We start from the raw sequence: 25,528 nt of genomic DNA, 5'->3' as shown, positions 1-25,528 counted from the left end.
CTAAATGCCATGCACGTAGACAGCCACTATATAAACCCTGGTTTTCCTCAATAAATCGTTCAGTAACCATCCAACCTTCAGTGTATTATTCTACCTCCGCCACCAGCGCTACCAGTCGCATCAAGCAAGTGTAAGGGCTAACGGCCCCTACATTGGCAAAATTGTCCTGATGGACAGTAGCCATTAAACTTAATAACTGAAGTGGACATATTTACTTGTTTGAATAATTTTGAAAAAAAAATAGTACAGATATTTATTACTTTTCAGTTGCTTACATATTATTGAGAAGCTTGCTCAGACGAATATGACTGGTGAGACGTATATATAATATATTTTTGATTGTTAAATTTGTACAGATGCAAGATGTATAAGTATCCATGTACATATATTTATGAAGACTTGGGATATATACACCCAAGGCCAAAAGTATGGAAACAAGCATATATGACGATAAAAGGTGCTCGACCAAATGTCATAAAAGGTTCCCACGAGTGCAGTCTGGAAAAAAACACATATTTGTTTTTTTTTTCACGACTTAACTCAAGTGAGAACCCCCTATGACATTTGGTCGAGCACTCCTACCCATCTCTAACGGTTGTCGAGATAGGACCCCAAAAAAACCTGTCAAAGGCGCTATCATTGATGCAATTAAGGAAAAAAAATGAAAAGAAAAAATGGACGAATGAAGAGAAAAACTTGTGCTAATCCTTATTTTATAAGTCGCCTTCAGCGTATTATTTTTTAAGAAGGCAAGGTATAGTCCTTGCGGCACCTTCAACCATCAGATCTTGGCTAGTTGTGCCCCAGGACTCAATGATGAAGTTTCTCGACAAATAGCGAAAAAATTCGAAAATTTGAGTCTTAAAGATAAAGCTTGCGTAGTTTGCTTTGACGAAATGTCTATTATTTATGACAGATGTGGAATATTCCAAAACAATTGACTTAATTGAAGGTTTTGAAGATTATGGAGCCTAGTGAAGGACACTGCGAGCTTATGCTTACAGTGGCGAGTGCTTTGGAATTCTGAAAGCAATAGAATTCATCATTATAATGCATCTTAAAAAAACTATTATTTTCTCAGATTCTCTAAGTTCACTTCAGGCAATAGCTAAATTTCCTTTCAAATAAATCTAAATCTAATAACCCAATTATTTATCAAATCCGTAGCCTACTGTTAAAATGTCATCTTAAAGGGTATTCGGTTTCCATTGCCTGGATCCCTGGACACAGAGGGATTAAAGGCAATGAAAGGGTGGATGACTTTGCTCGAGATGCCATTAGTTCTGGGGACATGTTTCCGTTTAGGAATGTTGCTGAAGACCTGTTGGCACTGCCTAAATTATATCTAAGAATGGAATAGACAAAATTATGGGCATCTGGTGCGGGTGCCGCTGCGTTACATTATCGGAGCATACAAACAACAATTCCTGCCAAACCTTGGTTTGCTAAAATCTTTTTGTCAAAGCCTGCAACTAGTATGTTGATTCGTATGAGATTGAGTCACGTATGTACACCGGAACATCTGAAACTACAAAATCGTGTGGCCAGTTCCGCATGTATTTGTGGAGCTGATCCCGCTGATCTTAATCATATCTTTTTTTCTGGTAATTGTAACCTATATGACTGTTCTATATTATTAAGACAGCTGTCAGATTTAAGAGTTCCGTTTCCCACATCTATTACAACTCTCCTGTATATTAATGATTAATCTCCATATATATTTAAATCATTTTATTCATTTATTTCACGTCACAACATTAAACTTTAAATTATTTTAATTAACCTTTTCCTGATCCTTTTTCAAAATTTCGTCCTACCCGTTTTAATGTAATCCTTTAATTCCGTTTCCCCGTTTTACTCGTCTGGCTGAATGCGCCAGGAGCGCGAGGCCATTAATAAAAAAAAAAAACTACTAGCTTTTCGGTGAAGGAAAACATCGGAGGAAACCTGCATACATCTGCGAAGAAATTCAAAGGTGTATGTGAAGTCCCCAATCCGCATTGGGCTAGCGTGGGGACTATAGCCCGAGCCCTCTCGCGCATAAGAGGAGGCCTGTGCCCAGCAGTGGGACGTATATAGGCTGAATTATATATATATATAAGAAACTGTTAGCCAGTGCGAAATCAAACAAAAAATATGTATTTAAAAAAATACAATAAAATACTTTATTTTTATGCCGTGTACTTTTTATTTTTGGACCGTCAGACGAGAAATACTTTATTTGGGGCGCAAAAAGGTGGCAACCCTATTTGCATTGTCCAGACTTACCAACAGCGTCTCTGAAGATAATCTAAAAAAAACTCATACTTTGGGTACTTTCATTCGACATTAATCTATGGTGTATACCTCTGGGGAACGTGTGTGTAACGCACAGACCACGTAGTTTTCTGTGCAAGTCCCCAATCCGCATTGGGCCAATAGCTCAAGCCCACTCGCGCATGGGAGGAGGCCTGTGGCCCAGTAGTGGGATGTATGTAGGCTGAATTATTAAGTAGATATATATTATTACAGGTTGACTGGTAGAGAATGCCTTACGGCATTAAGTTCGCCTATTGTACAGTGTGTTTTCTTATGTGCAATAAAGATTAAATAAATAAATAAATATATTATTATATAACTAATGTCACCTAAATGTAATAAATATCAAAATGTTAAAAAAAAATGCTATGGGAAGGACGTTGTTTTACTTAGCTGAATACCTAACTGGTATGCGGAGTGAAATTTGGACAGTTTGTATTGTAACGGTTTACCGTTATCTTTAATTAAAATCCTATGAAATAAAAAAATACAACTAAAACCTAAATATAACTATAAATTACTATAATACGCACTATATACATATTTACAAAGAAAACATACAAAAACTCTAAAAAGTAATAAACTACACGTAATAAATCTACGAACAAACGGAATTGACGACTGTACTTGCTATTTATTAGAAAAAACTAGATGTGAATACAAAGGACTACGTCACCGGCTCGCGATAAGTGATGTGCACTGGCTCGCTAACGAGACACATACGCGTCCGCGACATTTCTACCACGGCTTTGACAGCGAAAGGTCAAATAAACTAAATACACCGATTTAAAGTCTAAAACGTCATGAAGTGACAAATTTTAATATGGTGAAATAAATACAAAACTAAATGTGTTAAGTTTAAGTTCCAGTATTTCCCCAAATAGGGTGAGTGTTTTGAATATTTTATAGTTTCTAGAATAAGGCAACTTCCGTAGTTAATAGCATAGTAAGGAAACATACTCTTCATGCAATCATTTTACATTTTGTTCTTACTGGGTACATATTTCACTAACTTCTTAATAACTGTAATTTCTTATAGAAGTAACGTTGGGAATAACAAGTTTCTCAATCCTTCTAGAAATATAAGTCTACCCACTTTGTAAAAATCTTGTAAATCATAGTTAAAGTTATACTTAAATCTAATTTAATATTACAAAATTACATTCCGAATTGTAGTTTTCATGCATTGGTTACGCCTTTAGTTGTTTTTATGTTAGTAGAAGTGTATTTAGTAGCTTTCGATTTACTATCTTCTTAGTTTAAAAAAAATAATGATGTTTCTACTTGTGGCTGCCACATCATTGATCACCATTTAAATGCATTGGGGTTCACTAAACCAGCCTACTTTCACATTACCACATTAATTTGGCCTAAACCCGGATGTCGCAGTCACTTGTTAAAAATCGGACTTTTCTTGAAATGGCCATTTTACCGGAATTTCAGGGACCAAGTCTGGGGTTTCAATTGAAAACAACAATCCGACTGCGAATGCTCCCGCTCACGTTCCGGAAGGTTCCGGCTGAGGATCCGAAACCCTGCTGATGACGGCCACCTCCACAAGTGCGAGCCCGTAGTGCAGGGAAGTGACCCCTATGGCTTGTTTCCGTCTCAACTGTCTAGTGCCAGCTCAGAAAAGACTCACGACATTGTCCTTCTCTTAGTTAGTTTTTTTGTTTTAAATATATCTTGTAAATTTTACTCAAGTTAGTTTTCTTCCGTCTCACTCTGCAGTCTACCCTAATTATTGCGACGCTAAACGTCACAGTATATTTAAAATATAAAAAACTAAAATCTAAATAAAAAATATGTGCACACCAATGTAAAGTCAATATATCTGTCATCAGTTTGGTAAGTTTTATATAGATTGGGTGTTTGATTTTGTAATTATGGTAAATCAAAAAGAACGCCGTCGTCAAACAGTATGTAATTTCTACAGTACACATCCCCTGTGGCCTAAATCAAAGGTGGTGGAACATTTTTTGCTAATGGGTGAGAGTCGGAGCACCATTTACAATATTTTGGCGTCCTTTGCCTTGAAGAAAACCAGTCCTTTGCCTTGAAGAAAGCCTGGTTCTGGAAATGATTCCAGCTTGAGCAAGTTTTCAGAGAGAGATCGATTAAAGAAAATTACGGCCGGCCGTGTCGCAAAATCTTATAGAGAGCTCGGAAGAAAATTTAAGTGTGACGGCAAAACTGTTATTATAAAATATCTTCAAGACATTGACATCGATAAGCGGTGTAGGCTGTATACTGTCTCCATCTCTTTTTAATCTTTATTCGGAATTTATATTTCAGGAAGCATTAGATAACACAGACATAGGAATTAAAAGTAACGGTATGATAATAAATAATTTAAGATATGCAGATGATACAGCAATACTAGCAAATAACATGAATGAGCTGAATATCCTACTAAATCGATCAAATTCAAAATTTGTAATGTATAGCCTGAAAATAAATATCTCTAAAACCAAGTATATGATAATAAGCAAAAAACATGTAGATAGTGAACACCTAAGTATAAACGGAACACAGTGGAGAGAGTAAATAAGTACAAATACCGCGGATACTGGCTCAACGAGAGATGGGACCCAGAAATGGAGATACGTACAAGAATAGAGGTGGCCGGAAGTGCATTTATGAAAATGAATAAACTATACATAAATAAAGACATAGGAATAAAACTGAGATGGAGGTTAGTCAAATGTTACGTACTGTCGATCCTTATGTATGAGTCGGAAGCGTGGACTCTAAATAAGTCGATAATCAAAAAATTAAATGCTTTTGAAATGTGGCTTTATAGACGAATGATAAAAATATCTTGGGTAGATAAAGTCACCAATGAAAATATATTAATCAAAATGAAAAAGAAAATGGAAGTAGTGCTAACAATAAAAAGAAGAAAAACAGCTTACTTCGGCCATATTTAAAGAAATAGTAAATATGACATATTGAGAAAAATTAAGAAGGTAAAAGAGGTAAGGGAAGACCTAGAACAACATGGAGTAAAAATATTAGGGATTGGACCGGTACCAAGAACGCCGCTACTCTTTCTAGAACAGTAAAGATTAGAGAAAACTTTCGCATGATGATCGCCGACATCCGATAGGATATGGCACCATAAGAAGAAGAAGCGGTGTAGAAAGTTAAGCCCACCGTCTCTGAAAATCAAGAAATCACTCAGAAAGTACGGCTGCGTAAATAAGTCAAAGCAATATTTTACGCTAAAAGCAATAGTCGAGTCATATTTCACGTTAGATGGAAACGAGTGGCAAGTCAAATACTATTTAGAGAACGCCAATTGTTCAACCGATGAGAACGTGAAATATGTTGAGCATACAAAATTTCCGAAAAAAGTTTTGCTATGGCTTGCCGTCAGTCGACGCGGAATGTCTAAGCCTGTATTCTTTGAGTCGGGTTTAGCTGTGAACGCCGATCGCTACATAGAGCGGTGTTTTCCATTCGTGCGGGATTTCATAAATACGAGTCATAGAGGAGAAAATTTAGTGTTTTGGCCAGACTTAGACTCAAGCCATTATTCCAAAAAAAAAACCCTTAGCAAAATGGCGAAGTTAAACATCCCATACCTACCGAAGTCTTCAAATCCACCTAATGTTCCGCAACTTCGCCCTATTGAAGATTTTTGGGCAAATCTAGAGGCGAGTATATTGCAATCATTTTCGTCCCAAAAATGTAGTTTGATTCGAAAAATAAAATTGGAGTTGAATAAAATGCCGTCATCTGTTTTCGACAGCGATGGACAAAGTACCACAGAACTGCCGCAAAGCATTTTTTTTTTTTTTTTTTTTTTATAACGATAGGCAAGCGTTTGACCACGATCTCACCTGATGGTAAGTGATGATGCGGTCTACGGTGGAGCACGCTTACCTATGAGATACCTATTTACCCTAGCCTTGAAGAGACCCAGATTGTACTCATGCGGAAACACAGACTCGGGCAGGGCATTCCACTCCTTGGCAGTTCGCATAAGAAATGTTGAAGCAAAACGCTTCGTGCGTATTTGTGGAATACCTACCATGAAGCGGTGCCGGAGTGCCGATTGTCTGGTAGTCCGATGGTGAAATGGGGACGGAGGAATAAGGTTGTGCAGTTCCTCGGCACACTCTCCGAAATGTATCCTGTAAAAGATCGTTAGGCTGGCAACCTTGCGACATCTCGCATTGGAGTAAACTATTTTTTACATTAAGCATTGATATATAAATTATTATAAAAACAATTATTTTAAAAACGAATGGTGCTTTTTTATTTAAAACAATATTGAACTTTGTCCAAATTTTACTCCGCATACGTTAAGTCTTGATTATCCAATATGTTCATATTGTTGCGCAGCACAAAGGAGTAAAACATATTCAACAGATAAAAAAAGGTTATGGCTACCATACAATGAGCTTATTACAATATGCAATGCCTTTCGAGGAGTACTATGCTAAGTCCGAACATACTAAAATACTGAAGCCATCTTCTATTTGTAGATGGCTTCAGAACTTTCCTTATGTACATTGCCCCATATTATCTCTTGCAAGTTAACAAATCATTGACAAGAGATGGATTCAAAGAAACTGCGCAACTGCAGATATGAGTCTAAGAATAATTAAATTGAAATGGTATAGAATAACAAATTGAGTTGGCCCAAATATGTCAGCACCTGGAAATAACTTCATTGGAATAGCAAATGAAAATTTAAATTTTGTGACACAAATTAACTCAAAACAAGTTAACTATAAATAAATATTATAAGACATTACCATACAAATTGACTAAGCCGCAGAGTAAGCTCAATAAAATAAGGCTTGTGTTGTGGATACTTAGACAACAATATATGTATATATGACGACACACAAATTACCCTAATTACTATTCGAATTAGTTTATGAGACTGCTAGTTTAACAGTCCAGACGCGGTTTATTTATTTAGTATAAATTTTATTTTGACACTTGGAGAGACTTTACACCTCCAAATTTTATTAGTATTAGTACTCTGACATTGGGGACCTTTTACATCTCCAGATTTAATGTGTTTTTAACCATAGAGACTATACATCTCTATTGTATTGTAGTAATTATTTATTTTAAGATTATTATAATGTAAATATTGGCTGTTGTATTTATAAATGTTGTTATGTATTTTTCATGTCACTATATGATGTTACTATAAATGTTGTATTGACCTGTAAAAGAGCCCTTGAGGCCTACTTGCAGAATATATTTTTTTTTTTACCAGGACTTGAACCCAGGACCATTGGCTTCGTGGGCAGGGCCCTACTGACTAGGCCAGATTGGTTGTCTACTATCAACACAAGCCTTATTGAGCTTACTGTGGGACTTAGTCAATTTGTGTAATAATGTCCTATAATATTTATTTACTTACATATTAAATTATTTTATTTTGGCTGTGCAACGTAGCAATGTCACTAGATTTTCTGGCACATTTGGATAAGGTGATAGTCGGAACGGGACATAGTTCTTTTGATATACAGTAAGTTTGTTATAATTAATTTAATTTTAATTAATATAATGTACACTTGAATAAAAAAATTAATCATTTTTTTAAACTTATTTACTACATATACAAAGTAATATTTTTTTCTTGTAATATTTTCATCTTTTAAGTTTCTCTGGTAGAGAGATGAGCTTGGATGACAATAACAATAGAAAAAAGTCAATGGAAGCGAACGATATTCCAAAGACAAGTTGCTTTTGGATGGGAACTAGACAATTCAATTAATTAATGTTAATAAAGGCCATTTTAATAAGGTATATGTTAACAATTTTCAAGCCATGTGTATAAAAACTGTTGCACATCATGCACAGCAAGGCATGCATTGAATGAAACTGTCCACTTCAAGGAATTAATCAACAGAGAAGTAAATATCTTAAAACCTATCACAAAACAACAATTATTAAAGGCGGAATTAAAACCAAAATTATCCAAACCAAAACATTACTCATGTTAAACCAGTTTAATATATGAAGATAAATATTTTAGCGCCACAATAGCAACGAAAATGAGCCTCAGAAAGGAAAATTCAATAGGTGACCCCATACTTTATGCCAACTACAATGGCGATGACAAAAACATAAAATTTATAAACAACCTGTAACCCGTACAAGACTTAAAACTATTTCCTGACCCACTGACCCCTGACCTGAGGTCCACTGCATATAAAATTAATGCTCTAAATTAGTATCAAATCAAAGGAAGAAAACAAACTAAAATGAGTAGGAATTTCACATTGTCTGACATTGTCAATTGTGACCATGTGATGCGGTTCTTGTGTTGCTGTCTAAATAATATTTATTATTTTGTGATGCTGGTAAAATAAAATGGTATAAGTGGACGTTGGTTCGCCAGACGTCCGTTAAGGACGCAGTTAAGTGCCAATTACATCCACACTTTATCAGGCCTAAATTAAACCCGATTTCGGGCCCGAGAAATAATAATTTTCCGTTTCACCTAATATCAGCACATCGTTGACAATATTTGAAATGAAAAAAAATGGTTCATATGCCAAAATATCAACATCGAACATTTTTTTCAATTAAAGATAAAGTTTTTTTTGTTCAAATATTGTTATCGATGTGCTGATATACCGTGAAACGAAAACGATTATCAGGCTAGAAATTGGGACTGATTTCGGGCCCGAAATCGTGAAGTGTGGATGTAACTGGTGCTTTACAAGTGATAGTGACGTAGCTAGTTCGCGTCCGGTACGCACGTCTGCTACGATTGTTATACTTTACATCACTTGGTAGTACATTATATGAACCTGTAATTTTTAACTAGCCGGCAACACTGAAGCTGTCGACCGGCTGTCACTTGCACTTTTCAATCTTGTCATTGTAAGATTTGTAACTCGGACGAGACAAGAGATGGATCTTATGAGTCTTGGCCACCCAGTCTTTATTTGCTATTTTTTTGTCGCTTTCATTGTATTTTCCTATTGTTCTTTGTGTTATATCATGCGATTTAGGCAAATAGCGAATTTCAAATGAAGTTTTGTCATAATCATTATGCGAATTAGTCAGACTATGTTTTAGGCAGACCCGGACAAAAGGATTCGGGCCACCCACTCTTGTGTCAGGCATCCTTAGCATTGTGCCCGTTTTGACTCCCTAAATTGTCGCCATGGTTTGTCAGAATTGTGACAAATGTTAGCATTGTGGCATACCAGCTTTCGTATCGCTTCCAAATCTCATGGACATATAATTATCATGAAGCTGGGAAATGTCAATAAATATATTGTTTTAGTTTTTGTATAAAGGTATTTGTTGTCTTGGATTGTAAGGAAACATGTTTCGTTTATTGTAATGGTTGTAAAACTTGATTGTACCATATTCAAAGTATCCATATTCGTCAACAAGGTGCATAGCTATTCTCAGTAGGTACATTTAAACCTCTCAGAATTTATTTTATATTCAAAACACATTAAAATTGCGCCCTATTTGTTGAAAAGGCCTTTTTTAAATAAGTCTTGTAAAATGTTAAAGTCAGTTCTGTCCTGTAGGCTTATTGGTTGCTTGCTCACTAGCTTAGGAATAGAGGATTGTTTCAAGTTGTTATATAAAAAAATGGCTGTGCTCAATAACTTCAACATAGTTAATGTTGGAGCTATACAGTGGAATATGGTGTATAATAGCTACAAGAATAGCAGTTGGCTTCATATAACACTCATGTTTAGCTGTACACATGATACATGATAACTTACTAAGAGTATTAATTATAATATAAATATCTTTAACATATAACACACAGTGGCATTAAAAGTAAGCCAGCTAGAAAGGGATTAAATGATATTGTAATGTCACCAGAGTTAAGAGTAATAATTCCAACAATAAACAAGTAAGCATGAAGTACCATCCATAGTGGATCTAAAGCCTTCCAGCCTTCCGGTTGGCATAGATTTTGACCTTCAGAAAAGATTGTGCTGGTTCAATTGCAGTTATCTTTGTCAGCACCCCAGATACAGGGTGACTGGTAATTCGTCGTATTCCTTCAAGGGGGTTATTCTACAGCTTATTTGGAGTGATTTAAGTCCAGTCAACCAGGGGTCAAAACTCTTTGGTTTTCAAGGTTTCAAGTCCTGCCAGCCCAGCTCCTCGAGGAATCCTGTCAAACCCTTAATGTTGAGTAGGACCTCGGGGAGCTCTCTCGGGGATCCGAGATGTGTGTGATTTTGAGGATGCATTCCATAATAGGTATGGTATTCGAAACTAAACACATTATTATCAATTTATTACTGCAGTCAGTATTATCTGAGTCAAATTTGTATGGGTAATGTTATTCATTCATTCATTAATTACGTGTTGCAAGTAGTCATATATTTTATATCCAAAGTTAACGCACTTTAAAATTGTGCCCTTCCATGTAAAGACTAAAACACCTGAAAATAAAAGTTATGACTAGATTGTTTCCAGCTGTTATAATAAAATTAATTAATGTTAATAAAGGCCATTTTAATAAGGTATATGTTAACAATTTTCAAGCCATGTGTATAAAAACTGTTGCACATCATGCACAGCAAGGCATGCATTGAATGAAACTGTCCACTTCAAGGAATTAATCAACAGAGAAGTAAATATCTTAAAACCTATCACAAAACAACAATTATTAAAGGCGGAATTAAAACCAAAATTATCCAAACCAAAACATTACTCGTGTTAAACCAGTTTAATATATGAAGATAAATATTTTAGCGCCACAATAGCAACGAAAATGAGCCTCAGAAAGGAAAATTCAATAGGTGACCCCATACTTTATGCCAACTACAGTGGCGATGACAAAAACATAAAATTTATAAACAACCTGTAACCCGTACAAGACTTAAAACTATTTCCTGACCCACTGACCCCTGACCTGAGGTCCACTGCATATAAAATTAATGCTCTAAATTAGTATCAAATCAAAGGAAGAAAACAAACTAAAATGAGTAGGAATTTCACATTGTCTGACATTGTCAATTTTGACCATGTAATGCGGTTCTTGTGTTGCTGTCTAAATAATATTTATTATTTTGTGTGACTTTTTTAAATAAGTCTTGTAAAATGTTAAAGTCAGTTCTGTCCTGTAGGCTTATTGGTTGCTTGCTCACTAGCTTAGGAATAGAGGATTGTTTCAAGTTGTTATATAAAAAAATGGCTGTGCTCAATAACTTCAACATAGTTAATGTTGCAACGGAGGAAAGCGCAGCCACAGCGACGACTTCGTCGTCACGGGTGATAAAGCTCCCGGACACTGGCCTGCTCCTGCTCGCCGATACCGAGGACGAACCCGAAAGTAAAGGGCCAAAGCGTTTGCCGGCGCGTGGAAGCTACACGGGGTTAACCGTGTCAAATAGTGACTCGGAAGAGCACATTGACGTCGTTGACTCCGTGGAAGCTACTAGCGAAGGCTCAAACGCGGAGGACCAATGCGTTTCGGGGACGCCCGAGGACGGAGAGCCGGAGCAGACAGCAGTCGTCGAGAGTCTAGCACGTGGCGATTTTTCGTGCCCCGACTTGTCCCGTGGTGACTCATCGCCACTAGACTTGTCTCGGTCTGACCAATCGCCACGTGGTAGTAAATCACCACGTGCCGAAAGTCCGTCCCAACCGGCCGACAACCTCATCACGCCGGCCAACTCACCGCAACGCCGCCGCAAGTCGCCCTGCCGCCCTCAGCTCGGCCTCGAGATGACCGGGGACGCCTGGATGGCGATTTTCGAGAAACTCGACAGAGTAGCTCGGGGATCGCTAGATAGTTGCGTCCTCGGTCCGCTCGAGGCGGCGCTACTATCAACCCTGTTGACGCACTCTGGGGCGCGTCAACAGAAGAGACAGCGGGAAGAGGACAGCCCGCCGACACAGGAGGAGAAACGGGAATGTAACCATATCACTCCTGTGTCGCGCGGTCCTACTCAACCCGCGGTCTACCCACAGGTCTCCCATCAACCGATGGACACAGCGGAGCCATCGACACCAGCCGCCGGAACATCACACCAGCCACCAAAACGTAAAGTGCTGCTGCCTACGCCGGCAGCTAGCACTGACACGTACGCCACCGCGGCTAAATTGCCGCCGCCAAAACCCAAAAAGGCTAATACCGCCCCATCTTCATCCGCAGGTACCACAGCCAGCGACAAGAAGAGGCCTGGCCAACCGGCCAAGTACAAGCCGCCCCAGATCCTGGTCGAGGACTTCCCGGACTGGCGCCGTCACGTACAAGCCATCAACAAGCGGCTTGGGTTCTCGGCCACAACCGAGACCGCAGGCCCAAAAGGCGTCCGTTTCTACCCTAGGTCCGGGGTAGAATACATAGGGGTCAAAAAGTACCTCACAGCGGGACCTTCACCACAAGCTCGAGTTCGTCGAGCACGCGGAGAGGTCCGCCATGCCAATGAAGGCCGCTATCCGCGGCCTTCCACCGACAACGACGGTGCAAGACGTCAAGGACGCTTGCGCTGAAAAGGGGTATAACGTAACGCACGCTAAACTTATATCCCCAGGTAGAGGACGAGGAAGCAGCGTGTTCTTCGTCGAGCTCGTCGGGACGGAACGCGAGAATCCAGGCTTCCTGGACCTCACGGACCTAGCCGGCATCACCACCAAGGTTCGTGTCGAACCTTGGAGAGGTAAGCCCGGGCCACCGCAATGTCACCGGTGCCAGGGGTTCAGGCATTCATCCCACGGGTGCCACAGGGCGGTCCGGTGCGTCAAGTGCGCACTGGACCACCACTCGAACGAGCGCACGAGACCGAAGGAGGAGCCAGCCACGTGCTGCAACTGCTTCGAGGACCACCCTGCCAACCACAGGCAGTGCCCAGCTTATTATCAGGGTGCAAAAGTGTAAACATATTATTTGTCGTCGACTGTACAATACATGTAAATAGTTATAATAACAAAAGAATACTTACCAATTGACTCGCTATATCGTTAAAGTTGGTCATATTTTCATCTGTTCTAATTGTTTCTGTTGCATTGTCAATTTCTGTGTCACTGTTTTGGACCATGAGATCTAATTCTCTGACTGCTTCTTCGTATGGTGATAATGATGGCCTTTTTACTATGCACTTAGAGTTGGACCAATCATCCGCAGGTTTAGAATATTCATCCTTAGTTAATTGTTTTAAATTTAATCTCTTTCTTGGCCATCTTAACCTGCCTTGCGACTCCCACAAACTTGGTATAATACTGAGTCTACTTTGGCCCTTCTCATTTGTCTCTATAATCTTAAATGGCATGTTTTTCTGAAATATAAAGTAAAACACATGATATAAAAAACCAATCTTACTTCACAACAAGCTTAAATAATGTATGCATATGTAAAATAGATTTGTCTTATTATTATTGCTATCCTCACCAATTTAACGCATGAGTATAACCACGCACCGAAATTTAAAACAAACGTGACGCATCCGCTCTTGTTCGAGTCTTGCGATCAACTAAAGTAAACAAAACATTACGGACGGCCAAACTCGAACGCAATATAGATAATGTTGTAGGTAGCTATAGCTAGAATTGTATGATGTAAACGCATTGAAAAAATACTAAATCAGTTGCTGTTTTGCATGTACGTGTATGTATGAAAAGAAGGCACTTTCTATATACAATTGGTACAACGTATTTACGTTATTACGTTTTTTAGGGTTCCGTAGCCAAATGGCATAAAACGGAACCCTTATAGTTTCGCCATGTCCGTCTGTCTGTCTGTCTGTCTGTCTGTCTGTCTGTCTGTCTGTCTGTCTGTCTGTCCGAGGCTTTGCTCCGTGGTCGTTAGTGCTAGAAAGCTGAAATTTGGCATGGATATATAAATCAATAAAGCCGACAAAGTCGTACAATAAAATCTAAAAATTTAATTTTTTTTTGGGTACCTCCCCTACACGTAAAGTGGGGGTGAATTTTTTTTTTCGCTTCAACCCTAGAGTGTGGGGTATCGTTGGAAAGGTCTTTCAAAACTAATAGGGGTTTTCAAAAAACATTTTTTGATAAAGTGAATATATTCGGAGATAATCGCTCCGAAAGAAAAAAAAAAATGTGTCCCCCCCCCTCTAACTTTTGAACCATAGGTCCAAAAAATATGAAAAAAATCGTGGAAGTGGAGCTTAAGAAATACATTAAATGAAAACTATAGCGGACATGATCAGTTTAGCTGTTTTTGAGTTATCGCAAAAAGTTTTCCCTTCCTAGTAAAAAGACTTACTTTAATTAGGTACTGATTATGCAAATTTGCCTATTTGTTTAACTCGGGTGAAAGGTACCATTTACTACACTTTAAGCTCCAGTTTAGCTTATTGTGACGGGAGAGTAACTACGGAACCCTACACTGAGCGTGGCCCGACATGCTCTTGGCCGGTTATTTATTTATAATACGGATCTCTAACGGGAATTATAACTTATGTACAGAAAGCCGAAATACAGTCAAATGTATAAAAATATTCTATTACAAAGCTGATTTAAATGCAAAAGCTGTAGAAGTGACTCCATTAATTACATAGTACAGCTACTAAGATTATGATGCTCTCCAACTATCCTATAGGCTGTTTAAATACTGTCGCCATTTTACTATGAATAAAAACATATTTGAAAATATAATTAAAGATAAACTTGCAAATATTTAACAAAAACTTGTCATATTATGATAACCAGCTAAAATAAATTGACTTTAACCTTAGAATTAACATTAAAAGAAAAAAAAACCTTAACCTTAAAAACAAAAACTAAACTTATGTACCACTTTTAGATATTTTTGTTATGTTTTTCTTGATTATTAAGCAGGGGCGTGAATATTTTGCCAGAAAAGATACACATGTTCACAATAAATAATAATCGGCACTTACCAATAGTAATATAACTGCTCTCAAGATCCTGTATCTTAACTGCACTTTATTACTTTCCACTTATATTTGTCATTTGTCGCCATTACAAATATAACGAATGAACAGAAGACATTTTTAGACTTGAATATTTTTTATTCTATTGTAATTCTTCTTAAAAACCTATTTAAAACTGATATTCTTAAATCATATTTATAAGAGATAATCTGTAGTGCTAAGGTTTCCATCTACACCGAATTACAGCTATTATACAGCTTATCTATTGCTTGTACAGCTACTGTACAGCTCTAATAACGCGAAAAGCTGTATAATTGGGGCCCTTTTTTAACTTATAAGGGCTGTATAAGCGCTTATACAGCTGTAGTACAGCCTAAATGTACAACTTATAGTATTCAAATAAACTGATATACAGCTCTTATACAGCTAGCAATGCTACTTGGGTTACTAGCCCGCTTGTATTCGAACCTTTCATTGAAATCTTTTTGGGACATTTGAGGCATTGTGCGGCTTGTATGGACGACGACTTGTCATCTTTTATTTTAGTGAAATATTTCCACACTTTAGATTTCTCCATCTTCAAACTGTTAAACAAAAAATAATAAATAGTTACTTTACTTTTAAGGGAGAAAAGCGAAATGATGACAACGACTTGAGCATTTAGTTCATAAATAGAAATGGAACTAAATTTCATTGGAAAAATGAATAAACATAACGACTTCACAAATTATCAAATCATATAGGCAAGGCAAGAAACACACTCATAACAAATTGATTCGTTTCATTTAAACTGAAACTCAAACGATCATAATAATATATTTTGTTCAATACCACAAATACCCATATAAGAATTGAAATAAAACGGAAAAAGCAACATAATTATACTAGTCTATAAAAAGAAAGTAAATTATTTACATTAGAGAAGTCGCCCGCTTAAATTTATACACTAATTCGCTCCGAGAGCGACGCACACGCGCTCCGCCGCCGAATTCAAAATGGAGACTGGCGTGTACGAACGGAACGGGGAGGGGGCGGGGCACTGTCGGTCACTCACACGCCGCGTGGCAGAGCCGCGCGCGAGCGCAAACGCTTTATTATGTTTTTAAATTTTTGACTGAATTTCTCGATTTCTCGACCACTTTTTTCTCGTCTCGAGTAAGGCAAAATTTCCCGGGAATTCTCGGTTCGAGAACTCTCGAAGAGAAACTCTAGTTGTGATATTTAAAAAATCAAAAACTAAGTCAGAAAAACCTCTGGAGCGGAAGCTGGCGGATATCTTAGCCAGTTCAGCCTTGGTAGCTTTTTGCAAAGTTGACAGCTTAAGAATAAAGGGTTAAATCGGACTGTTACATTAAAAACAATTTAATTCAATAACTAAGGTAGGAATATGTCGGTAGCTCCCTTTCAGTGTCAGTTCTGCCCTGACAGCCTATTTTTGCTGGCTTTCTAGCTTAAAAATAGCAATTGGTTTTGGTATAGAAAAACTAAGTGGGAGCAACAATGCAGCTACTTATCTGATTCAGTCGTGCTCTGACTGCTCGTATTTGCTGGTTTGGTTAGGAATAGAGGATTGTATCACGTAATTATATTTAAAAACTTTAATAACTAAGGCAGGAGTATGTCTGTAACTCCCTTTCTGAGTCAGTTCTGTCCTGATAGCTCTTTGTTTATTTTGGGTTATAGGAGAAGAATGTACAAAATGACATATAGTTTTGTTTTTGTATCAAAACTTTTTATTGGTAGTTCACTGCACAGCCATAGCTTACATTAATCATCTTTGGTCCTTAATCTATCGAACCTAATAAACATTTTCAGCAAAAAATCAACAGAAAAAAAATAAAACATATTTCACTAAGATCAGGCATAATCCATTTTGTCCATATGCTTCGGACAAAATGACATATTGCTCATGGACAAAATGGCTACACAATTATTGGCATAATTCGCAAATGAAACGCTTAGTTCTTCTTGGGACATCTGCGTAAGAAGCATGAGCCCAAAGCGAACATTGTAAGCAGCGCAACCAGTCTAGATCGTGAATAGAGGTCGTTACAGTAAATGCAAGCACAATCCTCTTCGTCGTCATGAGAAACGGTAGGAAAAGCTTCTTACTCGTCATTGTCTTCGAACAATTTTTTGGTAGCTTTGCTTTTTCTCTTTGCTGTGGGTGCTTTGGGTTCATTTTTATTTCCAACATATTAGGAGTACAAGTCAAAACCAAAGAACTCTGTCGAGTTTTTTGTTAACGTTTCCCTTGGCCACTTATAAAACGTCCTTTTGACCCGGAGAAAGCACCTCAATGGGAAAAGCAAGAGCAGAAGACGATGGACGTGCATTAGTAGCAGCAGCAGTTAAAGCATCTTCTTAACTGGAGTTTGCTTTTTGAACTTGAGATAAACTTTCAGCTTGTGGTTCGGTCGGTGCTGTTACTTCGGCTGCATTATTTTTTTCAGACAACATATCTTGGGACCTTGGTTTATCTCGAGGCAATGCAGCCACAGCGACCTAACACGTATTTGTTATTGGAATAGAATCATCTGCTTGTTGTTGTAAAAAAACTATGGACAATATGACATACCTATGCCATTTTGTCCGTTATACATGTATGTTGTTTTGTCCGTACAGTGTTTAAAAAAATTAAATTTGATAATAAATACACACAGAGCACTTTTGCTAAAAGTAACTTATTAATTATAAAGATATTTTTTTAAGAAATGAAACAAATGCTAGGTTAATAGGTACAACAACAAAAACTTATCATTTGAACAAAAACTGTCGGTATGAAAAAAACTCGTGACGTGTGAATACCTTTCTTCGGTCATGACACCCAGACGAATGAAAGGGATGCGTTCAAAATGTAGCAGGTTATAGAAAACCAATATATGTAACTTATTCATTGATAGGTACTCTGTAGTATCATGGTACAATTTCAGTTTTTTTCTTTATTCCTATTGCTTATTTTTGACATTTTGATATGGCAAATATTATATGATAGATTTATATACCATTGTATATAACTACCTCTACCTCTATAACATTATATTGTATTGTAATAATATTAAATTTCACATGTATCCGACGATCACTATACGATAAGTAATTGCTTATGTATCCTTTTACATTAACTTTGAACATTGTATTGAGAGATAAATAAACTAAACTAAACTAAACTAAACAATATGGCCGCCTGGTGACACTGTCAGTTTCGTGTTAAAGTCGGCCAAATTCAAAATAACCCGCCTGTGTACATAGCCATAGTAATATAAAAACCTTAGATATAAGAATACTAACGTAGATAATAAGATAATGAGCTATTATGTTACTGACCATGTATTATGAATCCTTGTTATTTGAAATAAATGATTAATAATAATAATAATTATAAAAAATGTCTCATCTCTATGGTCAGAAAAATTATTTACCAAAGCATTGCTAATTGCCATCCAATCCCTCTGGAATGCCGTTTGTGTTTATTAATCGGGCGGCGGATCCACTGACTTTAATATTCCATTTAATAATTTGAAATCTGTTAAATCTTATCCTTCGCGAACATACTCTGATAGTAATTGGTCACAGACTCACAGAGTCTAATAAAACTTGTTCGAACGTGCGGGCTTACCATCAAATTCGGGCAACAGGCGAACGGCCTTGTAAACTTCGTCGAGATTTGCCATATTTCTTACTTTTGCTGAATCGGAGTCTAAGCTATAGCTAAACCGGGGAGGAACACTGGGATAATTAATAAATTGCAACCAATCTCTTGTCACCTCACTAACCAAGCCACTTTCATCGCAGATTCCCACGTGTGCGCCGGCTCTATTCCGCTGTTTATACCTCTTGATCGCTTCGTCTGTCTGCCAGGGCCCTTTTGTTGATCGATGCCGGAATGAGATCACGGTGATTTATTCGCGATTAGACCGAATCAAGTACTGCGCCAATTATACACCGTGTTTTTATTTTATTTGCGTTAATTTCGAGGGCGCATTGCTGAGCTTAAATTAAGTAACTTTCTCAATTCCGGTATTCTAATTAACTCCATTTCGGATATAATCAATATTTTATTTTTATCTTATAAAGCCCTTACGAGTGTGTACACTTACCTTAGGGCCCGTTCACATATTGATTAGTGTTTAGTACGGGTTAATACATTTGCTAATAAACGTAAGTACTATCTCGGACGATCGATGTTCGAAATGACATTGACATGTCACAGTTTTCAATTGTTTGATTGAGATAAATGTATTGTCCGTGCAACAACAACGCTATATGTAACATTTAATTACTTTTTATGACAAAAAATGTTAAAAAAAATTAAAAAAAATTTTTTTTTTTTGGAAAATTAACTGTCATGCAGTTTCCTTAAACGGACTTACCAGCACCCCGAAGTTAACGCAATTCAATAAAAACACGGTGTATATGTAGGGAGCGGCAGTGGCTGAAGAGGTAAGAAGTCTGCACTACGGAATAGAATATATTTAGAACAAAATTTATAGATTGTTTCAAATGCGATGGCGGGATTCCACTTGAAACTGCACAAAGAGCACCTTATTATTGATCTATTGTTTAACAATTGCTTTACGAGCCCTGCTCTTCAAAGTCAGCGAGTGGTGGCTACAGTGAAGTAATTTTGGGTTAAGCGATATTGATACTTGATACTAATTGGATTTATAAATATTTTATTAAATGTTAAAAACTTTTAATTAGAAAAAAATAAAAAATCGTATAGACAGTTTATTTAACAATTACTTAAATTGGTATTTTCATTTTTACATTCTCTTGGTGTCTTAACAGCGGCAGGTCTCGAATCCATCATTGATTGGTCGTGTGTAGACATTTTGTCGTTTGACATATTTTATAATTCTGAAACATATGATAAACATATGTTAGGTTGTTAATTGTTGTTAAGTACTTATTTATTCTAAGTAAAAAATAATAATTAACAAAAAAAAAATTCAAACAAAGTCAACTTGTTATAGTAAAACTCAGAGTAAGCCTTCAAACACTAAGGCTCTCCGCTCACGAGGCTACTCTCTAGCGACGCGACTGCTATGCAATTCATGGTCGCAAACTGGTATGCTACTCGTTTCCGCACACGGTGCTACGCAACTGAGATGATTTTTTATCATTTGCAGTACAAGAAATGCGCGTACAAGATGTCGGACTCTAGCGACGAAGACAATGTTCTTCTCTACGTATTATATAGAAATAGAAAAAAACGGAAATATAACAGAAGATTCTGGGTGCACCCGTACATTGAAAAAAAATTATACTGTAGAGCTTTCGTCGCGTCTAGAGAACTGCATGAGAATGACGACGAGAAGTTTCGACATTTTTACAGAATGTCGAAAGAATCATATTCTTATTTGATTGAGTTGTTATCTCCAAATATTCATAAGCAAAATACTGTAATGAGAGAATGTGTGACAGCTGAGGAAAGGATTTTAACCCATTCATTGCCGACGCCTCATATTTTTACTCATCACGCAGTGCCGCCGCCTTCCACGCGACGACGCGAATTCGCGTCCGCGGCATTACGTTAACATTTCATGGACGCGAGTTCGCGTCCGCGGCATTAGGTTAACCTATTTCAAGGGCGCGAATTCGCGTCCGCGGCATTACGTTGTCAAGGACGCAATTTCGCGTTTTCGGCATCGTAAGTGAAATTTTTGCGCCTAAAAACAGTTTTTGTCGAAAACGTATTTAGTATAGACGTGACGGCCGTATACTTCAGACGTATATGAGTTTTTAATGGTTTTTAGTAAGATTATAAAAGTTAAAGAAAGTGTTTAAAGCAAGTGTTAGATAATGGACAAAAATGGTAAGTATTTTGATATTGTTTTATGAAATATTTAGCAGTTCAGTTATTGATAATAGATAGATATAGGTATATATTATTAGTAATTAGACTAATATCATGTTTTTGCAAATTAGTATCAATATTTAAAAACATCACTGGTTGGAAACCTTTTCTTTATGTATAGTTATTTATTTATAATACGTGCATACATTATAAGTATTATTACGTTATAATTATAACATACACTACACATACATAATCTTGTGCCTTTATGCCCGAATTGCGGTAGGCAGAGTTACAAAATCAATAACAAACTTGAACAATTTCTTGTTAATTTTTTATAACCACATTATGCAGGGTTGCATTTACGACCGTTTGACGGAATATATATATATTTATATATTTTCACAATGATTATTAGTATATAACGTTCGTACGTATATATAGCACATAGAATAGAGTTCTCATTATGCAAATTGGTTTGCTACTTAGTAGAGTTCGTTTATATATGTTACACTTCCAAACACATTTTTTTACTTGTTTCTATTCTATATTCTAATATTTTGCTGATTTTAGATAATGATGTTCGTAAAGCTTTAGACATAGGCAACATGATGGTCGTTATAAAAATGGCTCTCGGTCTGTAAACGACGTTTTGTGTTCTGGGATTTCGAATTGGGATAAGGTCGCTATTATGCTCACTTGAAATATACAAAACGTCTCTTTTGTCGACCCATTTACAGACACATATATTTTTACAATCATGTAATATGATACATTCTCCTTTTTTTAGTTTTGTTTTAAGAATTTTTGGATTTCCTTTTCTGTTGACCCTTAATGTACCGGTGCAAAATGTTTTCTTCATGAGTAGTTCTCTTGTTAGGGCAATACTGCTGTAATAATTATCAATATATAGCGAATGCCCTAAATTTTCCAAATCTTTCATTAAGAACTTTACAACTTTGTGAGAATGCCCACGTCCACCGACAAGAGTGTCCCTTGCACCAGCGTACATGTGTAGTTTCCAACAAACTCCTCGTACGTCTGCTAGACTATAAAACTTCACTCCATATTGATGTCGCTTGGATTTCATATATTGACGAAACGATAGTCTTCCTCGAAATAACCTTATTGATTCGTCTATCGCTATTTCTCTTGTAGGATGATAAATGTTCTTCATAACGTCGTTAAATGTATCTAGCAGCGATTTTATTTTCTTGATGCTTTGCATGCCGGCCTCCCGTTGAACATTTAACGCTTTCATTATAAGTAGAAATTTATTACGACTCATGTACTTTGAAATTACTGAATTGGAAATAAATAATGAGTCTTCCAGTAATCCACAGTTCTATTTAACTTTATTGTCCCCATGTGAATTAGGATACCGAGAAACGTCTTAAACGTATTTACATCAATCGGGACCCACTCCTTAATGCGACTGTGAGGCCGTAGCGGTGATTGTAGTAAGTTATTCGCATATCTATTGGTGCACGTGACAATTAAGTCCATTATGCTGGGCATCAAAATAAGGTATAAAAAGTCAATAGGACTTTTCCCTGCCATATCAGATTTCAAGCCAGGAACGGCAGTAAAGCGAATATCATTTTGAACCGGTGGGTTACCATTCAACCAGTCTTCAACTGTCTCTGTCGACGCTGCATGATGATCTGTGTCATCGTCATCCATAGTTAAATAATCCACCAGCAGATTTGTTTCCGTTGTGTCAGCACCATCTTCATCCTCTTCAACTTCCAAGTGATGGTCGATATTTTCACTGAGAAGGCCGTACAGTTCATTTAATGATAGTGATTCTTGTATACCAGAATCCTCCTCAACCACGTCTTCCGGCTCCTGCCATGAAGATAAAGTAGCGAAGATATCGTCAACAGGGTCTCGTGAACTCGACGGTCTTTGTTCCATTTTAAACTAAAACAAGAAAAAAGAAATTAAAATTTAACGAATTTTCGCGTATAATTACTACTTAATTACATGAGTGTTAACCTTAATTCGTTAAATCGTTTATGTGAAAGAATAACAATTCCATTAACAGAAAACAAAATCTTTTTGATTTAGAATACGTAGGTAGCTTATAAAATACCATGCGGAAACTATATTATATGTAATCTATTATTATTAATTTCAAACTTAAAGAAAACTATCTATTAAAATATAAATGTCGCCCTTGGAAAAAGTGACAGCTCAGGATATTCTCATTATTAATACTACCACACGTCGCACTCCAGGGGACATTTTAAGGGTACGACAATTTTTCATCTGCCATTATTCAAAAACCATTTCGAGATAATAGCCTGTAGAAACGGAAAACATTTTTTTTTTTTTTTTTTAATTATTTCCCTTTCCAAAACAATTGACCTTACTAGTAACATTAGCCTTATCAGCAACTAAGCGCTGTGCTAAAGTTACACCATCCTTATTCTTTACTGATGCAATTCTTGCAATGCTTTCTTTAGATACTTTACCACTCTTGAGTTGCTGTATGGCACAGAGGAGTGGGTAGTAGTCAAACACTTCGGTAAAATGTTCAGCACCTGGAGCAGCTGAATAATACAGTTTTTTATCTGTATCACCTATGCCCAAAGAAATGGCCATTGCACATTTTGCCAGAGGGGTTACACGATTTCTAGCACAATAAGCAGCACACATACCAGTTAGACGATTTAATGTATACTCTCCATCACCAATGGTGTGCCCAGGTCCATCTTTCTTTATTTGCAGTGGTTCTTCTTGAGTAGCCATAAGCCCACCTATTTCCAAATACGACCCTGGCTGAACATTCTTCAACTTTTCACGTATTTTTTTACCCTGGCATAAAATGTTTTCTAGATTCTTTTGCTCACTTAAGAACAAGTCATTCATATGCTGAGTATAGAATTCCTCACCTTTGAATGTAGACTGCTGCACACCTTCATCAAATTCAAATGTGGTCATTGTACCTTCTATGATACTCCTATTCAAACTAGAGAGTTCAACTAATGGCACAATATTTTCTATCAAATTTAATGGCAGCTCTGACAAGGAATCGTGATATTCGTCACTTGAAGTTGAACTAATGGATACCTTCCTTCGAACTTCTTTCAATAGCTCACTGTACTCTGGGTCTAGCTTTTGCAATTGGCGGCTCTTTCTTTGTTCTGTCAGTTTGGGAAAGTTGGTTAAGATTTAATCAATATAATATACAGTGCACTACTGACGATATTTTATTTATTTATTTATTTTATTTGTGACACGGCCGGTACATGGCTGTCACGTGGGCTGCCTTGGTTGCTAAAACATCTTCGGGACTAATCGACGTCGAATATCTTTCTTCATATTCTAAAAAAATGCGGTTTATAAAAATAAGTTGCCGGCATACTTAAAATTCTTACGTTTGCAACACAGCACCCGCCAAATAACCCCATTTTGTACATAAGCCCTTTTTACTTAAGTCACAATTAAAAATGACTTTATCATAGAAAATTAAGGATTTTCGAAAAATAAAAAGATACTGGTAACTTGAATTTTGTTTTATTTCTAACCATTTACTAAAAAGTCAGGGTCAACATTTTTAAATAGGGTTAATGGGTAAGTATGCTTTACAAATACATCAATTACTTAGTAATTTACGAATAAATCAGATTTTTTTGAATAAAAACACCAAAAACTATGCATCAAACGTAAATTTGCTAATTGGTTTATTTGTAAAACAAACCAGTTGACGTGCCCGCAAAACGCCCCTTGTGGTGCGACCTATGATTATTACTTTTATTTTATTGTTTAGTAGCTTATTATTGATCTGTACCGTTGAACGGATAAATTCCGTCTTTAGTGGTCATAAAACAGATCGTAAACAGTTCATCATGAAAGGTAATATGATAATAAACCGTTCAAATAACTACCTTACGGCCTAATTTTTAAGGTAAATTGCAAACAGTAGTAGCCATACACCTCGCCAATAGGCTACAACAGGAATGAGTTCCGACTTCGACCAAGATATACTTTGTTGGCTTTAAGTATTAGCCGGCTTGTGTCAATTCAAATTGCGTGGTGTTTTTTATTATCCTGCAATTAGTGCAACTATAATATACATAACCAGTGATCGGGGATTTCTATGCCTCTTGGGGTGAATTACCTCAATCATTATGCTAGTAAATATATAAATAAATCCCCGATCACTGTACATAACAGAAGGTATAGTCGCTTTATACGTTACGAACGTTAATACGGAATTATGTAGGCCTATGGCCTATACAGAAGGTTATCAATGCATGTAATCAAACCATATCATTTGAGTAGGTGCTTTAAAGAGACTAATGTATATAAATAAAATAAATAGATACAAATTAAAACCGTTATTTAACATTTGTACCTACATAAAAATACATTAAACAGCTAATATACACGCAACACGTATAAATTAAGTGTAACATAATTTATAACATTTGATAAAGTTTTCGTACTCACCGCCCAAGCCTCGTTATCCTATTAGAAGTCACTGCGTCTATTCACTTCCAACACATCTTCCAAAACAGTCCAATACGTAGAAGTAGTATGGAGAGAAGCTCAACGTTCCAAACACATACTCGAAAAAGCTTAGAAAATCAAAAAA

Source organism: Cydia pomonella, chromosome 14, assembly GCF_033807575.1.
Source record: "Cydia pomonella isolate Wapato2018A chromosome 14, ilCydPomo1, whole genome shotgun sequence".
NCBI classification, from domain to species: Eukaryota; Metazoa; Arthropoda; class Insecta; order Lepidoptera; family Tortricidae; genus Cydia; species Cydia pomonella.
The sequence above is the reverse complement of the archived record's forward strand: the minus strand, read 5'-3'. Positions refer to the sequence as shown.